We start from the raw sequence: 6,687 nt of genomic DNA on the forward strand, positions 1-6,687 counted from the left end.
AATGCAAAAGCTTCCAGGAATCACATAAAAACAATGCCTGTTGTTCTTTCTTTTCTTTTGTAAAGGTTGCTGCTTACTGGACGCTGGCAAGTAGTGTTTGGCTTGAGACAGGAGTACAATTCAGAGTATTTATTTACTCAATCTTTTAGAAATCAATCTTGGAAGTTCTACAAAGATGACTCCTATTTTAAACTTAACAATGCCTATGTATAAGAATTGGGCATTTTGATAGAGTCTCCTTCTGTAACTTGTTTTTAGTAATGGAAAAATATATGAGCCTATGTCAAAATTTTAATCATTGGACTCAAGTGTGATGTCTTAGAGGAATTACGTTGCCAATAGTGTTTTTAATGAAATATATTCATGTACTCATTTGATTAATAATTATAAAGATCTCTAGTATGGTATAATTTACATTTAGTACAGGTGGCTCAGGTGAACAAATTTGAGTAACAATTCCTTTCTGTTTGCTGCAGCATCTTTTCATTTCTTTGTTACAGAAGGAGTTATAGGATACCTGGCATAACTTCATCAGCCTCACCTATGGAACGTTGACTGCTTTGCCTGTAACGTGTTTGGTATCACGTTTAACATGTTTGATCAGTTTTACCTATGACAGTTATGGTTTTGTGCTCCTGTAAAACTGAAGGTCATTTTAAAAAGAAAGATGATTTGCTTTATCTGAGAAAGAACAGACAGAATCCTTTCACGAGGCCTTCTTTTTTTTTCTTCTTTTTCTCAGTGGGAATGAAAAAGAAGCTGCCTTAATGGGTGCTATTCATATTACGCTGCCACCATTACTCGGCTTGCTCTCAAATTAGGTGTGGGCATGCATGTATTCTTGGAATAAAAGAGCCAGTATCACCTGAATACTGCTTTTCACAAAATACAGAGATAAAATGACTTGTCTCCTTTACTGATTTCCTAGGCAGAAGCATAAACACATGTCATAAATACTCATTCAGAATTGACCTTCACGAAAACTTCTGTGAATTAACGCCTCACACAGATGCTCTGAATTTAAAGATTAGGTGATTTAAAGTAACACAAAAATACTAGACTCTGGTTAAACTTTAGAAAGTTATTCATCAATTCTGTTATTCTTTCCCATCCTAAGAACAAATAATTTAGTATCATGTTCTTATTCCAACTTCTTCTCTATAGCAGGATCTCTAGGGTATCTAGTTTTATTTCCACACATAACAAGACCTCTCTCACAAGGAATGAGACTTAAGCACGTCAAAAAGTATTTTCTATGAAGTTTTGTGACACTGTAATGGAAATTCTGTTACTATAATGAAGATAACAGATACCTTCTAGTTGACAACTCAGAAATATTAATGGGAAAATGAATTGTGATTTGGAGTTAAATCAGCTGTAGATTTAACTTCTGCTTGCTTTGTCACTGCATATTATTTTCAAACAGTGTAAATTACTAGGAACAACTAAAAATTTAAAAGGATTTAATATCATACAGTGACAGGAAAAATAGAGAACATGCTTAGTGGCACATTAATTAACGCTAAATTCAAATTGAATTCTATATAACAGTCTACAAATGCATTGGGGAGTTGGTTTTTAATCTTTGCAAACATAGTGAATAATATAAATTAATGATAGGGCACTGAGAATGCTGTTAGATGTGTTAGAATATCCAAAGGAAAGCAACTGCTTATTAAAAAATTTCTCTGCAGGCAAAGTACAACTCATAATTGACAGCAAAAAGGTAGAAAGAAAGGCAGTGTCATAAGCCTTATGAAGCTTTTGCTCAGAACTCTAAATTAGAAAAGCTTTCCTTCCACACTTCCACCCCGTGGAACCTATTGAAACCCTATTTTTGTGTCTGAAGTTCACTAATGGAAAGGTGCTGAAAAAAGACGGAAATATAGACAGTAAGTCCTTTCTTTAGGAGAGAATATAAACATGCGTGCACAGGCAAACAGAAAACCTTATGGAGGTACATATACCTTTAACTGCACACATGGCTTTATTTGAGGGCCATTGTGAGAGATTCTGGCTATCAGGACCCACTCTAAGGTCAGGCCCTTCCAAGGAGCAAACTCATCTCATTGACCCCAGAAGTCCTGACTTCTTTCATCTGATCCCATCAACTCTTAAGATTTGGTTAAAACTGGAAAGCCGTCTCTCCTTTCTCTGCTCAGATTCCTGGATTTTAATTTGTCATCCTGTTCTCTTTTCTCCCCTTTCTTTGTTTTCTCTTGAAAATCTTCCCTGCCCCTGACCTGACACAAGCTCATGCCCTCAGATTCTCCTTACCAAGGAACCTGTGCCTTTGGCCAGGTGTCTCTACGCAACTACATGTGTGGTTATATCCGTTGGGGGCTTCCTGTTCTCCTCTGGTGTCTCCACCTCTCTTGAACAAATTCTTCAGGCATAGTTTGATATTAACCCTAATTACACAAGGGTATGTCTGGGAATGAGAAGCAACTAATATGAAAATAAATGCTTGTGGGAAAGATGTGCAAATTCACTTGGAAATGTTAAGCAAATGTCAGTTTATTATTCTAAGCTGAAATGCAAATATACCCCATCTTGATTTCACCTTGACCACTTACTAAAACTTAGTGAAATTATTGGCATGTTAATGGATTTTCTGTCAGGTATTTCCATGAAACAACCTAGGCTGTTAAACCTTTCAATAAATAATTTTGAGTCACACAAGTTTAAATATGAATAATTAAGGCTTTTTTTATACTATACGAATTGCATGGAGATATAGATACAATTGTAAATATTCCCTGAATTGTTCCTTTATGAATTAGGATAGTGATAACATTTGAACTTTGAAATGGAAAGAAGCAAACCTCACATTCAGCCATTGTCTTTCACTAGTTTGAGTTTGTGGATTCATATGTGTTGTATTTTGTAAAAAATAAAAACAGTATGAGAAAAGAGCTTAACAGGGAGGAAAACTGAAGAAATATTTCCCTCAAGTTAGTTCTTTTCTGTAACAAATATATAAATATACATATATATATATATATTTTTAAGAAGCTTTCTCAACTTAAACTCACCACATAAAAATTGGAGAATATCATGGAAACTGATTATTTCTGGAATATCCCAGAATATTACTTATTAAATTTTTCCTAGGAAAATCCATTTTGATTTAAGCGTAAACTCTGGATCAGATACTTCTATAGGCTATGAATATATGGATTATTTACCAGGGTAGGACTTTTTAGAAGTTGTTCGTACATAAAATGTCCCATCCTTGATACATAAACCTGAACTGGAACTAAACCTGCAGGGTATTCATGACAATTCATGCAAAGTCAGAATTATGCAAAGAAGTGCACCCTTGCCTACTAAAAATGGAAAACACTGTCGCTACCAATGTCCCTGCTCACTATTAAGACAGGCAGCCTTCAGCAATTAAAAGTTTTTCTTCAAGAAACTCAATATGCTTATTAAGCATCTGCGCTTCGTGTCCCTGAGGGAAAGTTTACCTTCCTAGCCTACTCCTCCCTCTTCCTTCAGATTCTTGGCTCCCCTTGATTACTTTCCCTCCCCTTGATTACTTTTGCTGCTTTTTTCTGCCTCTATGTTTTTCTCAAACCGTATGAGTGTTTCGTCATTAAAAGACCTGCTTACGTTTTCCCTCTACCTTGAAGCTTTGGCAGATCGCCTCAGAGCTTGTTCCCCCAGCTGCACGTATGAGCTCTTGTGGTCTACACAGATCATTTATTGGGGCTTTATCATTAATGCCTAAGTATAAGTAGGTTTTTTTGGCATTAGTTTTTCTCTCCATTCAGGTGGCAAACTTCCTAAAGTGCACAAGGATCCTGATTTTTTTTTTTTTTTTTTTTTGCGATACACGGGCCTCTCACTGCTGTGGCCTCTCCCGTTGCGGAGCACAGGCTCCGGACGCACAGGCCCAGCGGCCATGGCTCACGGGCCCAGCCACTCCGCAGCATGTGGGATCTTCCCGGACCGGGGCACGAACCCGTGTCCCCTGCATCGGCAGGCGGACTCTCAACCACTGCGCCACCAGGGAAGCCCAAGGATCCTGATTTTTAAAATCACCCCCACCTTCTACTATGTGCCTTATTTGTTGTGTATACAGAATAGAAACTAGTTTTTTGATTGATTGCAAGAAGGGATTAAAAATACCCTGAACAGGGCTTCCCTGGTGGCACAGTGGTTGAGAGTCCGCCTGCCGATGCAGGGGACATGGGTTCGTGCCCCGGTCCGGGAAGATCCCACATGCCGCGGAGCGGCTGGGCCCGTGAGCCATGGCCGCTGAGCCTGCGCGTCCGGAGCACAGGCTCCGCAACGGGAGAGGCCACAACAGTGAGAGGCCCGCGTACCGCAAAAAAAAAAAAAAAAAATACCCTGAACATTTCACACAAATGTTCATGTTCTCTGAGTCCAGCTTGAACTCTGCTTAAACTGAAGTGTTAGGTGTTTATTCATACCCCATATGTACAGTGCTACTCAAAGAGTAGCCTGCAGACGCCTGGTGGGGCATGAACTGTTGGTTAGCAGTCCCTGCCCCGATAAGGAGTTGCATCACAATGTAAATAGACTATGTCACTAAGCACACTGTAGAGTTCAGCTGACTTTTTTTTGTTTTTTTATTTTTTGTTTTTAGATTTATAAGAATAATCCTTTATTTCATCATTGAGAAATATTTTCTATTTTGCAAGGTAATTTATAAAGAGGCCAAGTTTCTAGATCCGAAGAGGTTATTTTCCTAAGGATGTATTTCAGGAAATACCAGAGGATTGCTTGCTTTCATTTTACTGTAGTTGAAAACATATTTTTAATAAAATGGAGTAAAAAACAACCCACAAACTTTGTGTTCTAGAATTTCCTTTTGTATTACACTCTTTTCACAGTCTGTTCCCAATAAATGTTTATTTCAATTGGAAATTTTTAAGATCAAAAGGAAATAACAAATACTTGGTCCAGATTTACCTGTCTCTCAGAATGTTAGTTACTTTAACATCTCAGTGTGTAGAGTGTCGATCTTCTGTTTGAGTTTAGTTTGTATTTATATGACCTGTTTAGCTTATGGTGATCAAATATTTTGTTTTGTCATCACCTAGAATTAATATTATTATTTCTTCAGAATCATCTCCTATGACACTTGAAGGAGTTCAGGTCGACAGGGAGTTCATGAATTGTCTGCTTTTGAACAACTTGTTGTGGAATTGGTATGGCATGACGACAGCTGGCCTTTTTTGAAACTCATTTCTAAAATCCAGGTAATATTACTAGACTTTATGAAATGTGTTCATGTATATTATCTGATTTAGTCTGCATGGCAACTTTTTTTTTTTTTAAAGCAGGACTTTCTCAGTGAAGAAAGCAATGACAAACTGAGATAAAAATTCTGTTTTTATAATAAGGATAACAGACGCCCTCTAGTTGACAGTTCTGATATATTAATGGGAAAATGAATTGTGATTTATTTGATTTACATTCCAGAACAAGCTTATCTCATGTCAGACCGTAACAAATGGTTCACAACTGCCGCTTGGGCGGCCCTGGTCTTACTTGATGAGTACGTTAGAGTGTAAGCACATCACATATCATTTGTATAATGCTATGCATAAATTGTACTTTCTTGAACGTATAATTTTCTTAAGACTGTTTCTTCATCTACAAAATAAGGATAATCATATTGTCTTTATAGAATTTTCATAAGGATTAAAAATTTTTAATGTGTGAATAGCTTTTAGCCTAGGATCTGATATGTATTATCACTAAGTGAATGGTGCCTATGATTATTAATTAAGCTATATCTTATGTGCTACGTGCCATTCTAGCAGAAAATATGAGTTAATTATGAAATGTTAACATATTTATTATATTTAATTATTAGTATAATTAAAAGAAAACATTTAAGTCTACTAAATATACTTTTAAGAAAGCAGTGAACAGTTTCTCATGGCAAGACACAGACTGGAAGATATGAACAGGTTCTATCAAGACAAAATTGCTTTCATAAAAAGGAAATCCTGTCATATGCAACAATAAGAATGAACCTGGAGGACATTATGCTAAGTGAAATAAGCCAGCCACAGAAGGACAAATATTGCACGATTCCGCTTATATGAGGTGTCTTAAGGAGCCAAACTCATAGAAGTAGCAAGTAGAATTGTGGCTGCCGTGGGCCAGCGGGAGGGAAAGTGGGAAGCTGCTATTCAACAAGTATAAAATGTCAGTTATACAAGATGATTTAGTTCTAGAGATCTTCTGTACAACATTGTACATATAGTTTAAAAGGCTGTATTGTACACTTAAAATTTTGTTAAGAGGGTATATTTCATGTTAAGTGTTCTTACCACAATTTTTTTAAAAGGTGCATACTGCATTGTAGGCACTTTTATGCAGTACCTCAGGTTCAAAATAGGGGAAACTATGTTATGCATTGTAGAAATTCTAAAGTTAATTTCTTTTTTATTTAACTTTTATTTTTAATGAGGTTTACTTGACATATATTAGTTTCAGGTATACAGCATAATAATTCCATATTTGTAGATATCATGAAATGATCACCACAGTAAGTCTAGTTAACATCCATTGCCGTACACAGTTATAGAATTTTTTTCTTGTGATGAGAACTTTCAAGTGATTATTAGCAACTTTCAAATATGCAGTACAGTATTGTTGTTTTAAAGAAACTCTTAATGCATGTATCCATTTATTTGAAAGGCT

Source organism: Pseudorca crassidens, chromosome 3 (genome assembly GCF_039906515.1).
Source record: "Pseudorca crassidens isolate mPseCra1 chromosome 3, mPseCra1.hap1, whole genome shotgun sequence".
Classification (NCBI taxonomy): Eukaryota; Metazoa; Chordata; class Mammalia; order Artiodactyla; family Delphinidae; genus Pseudorca; species Pseudorca crassidens.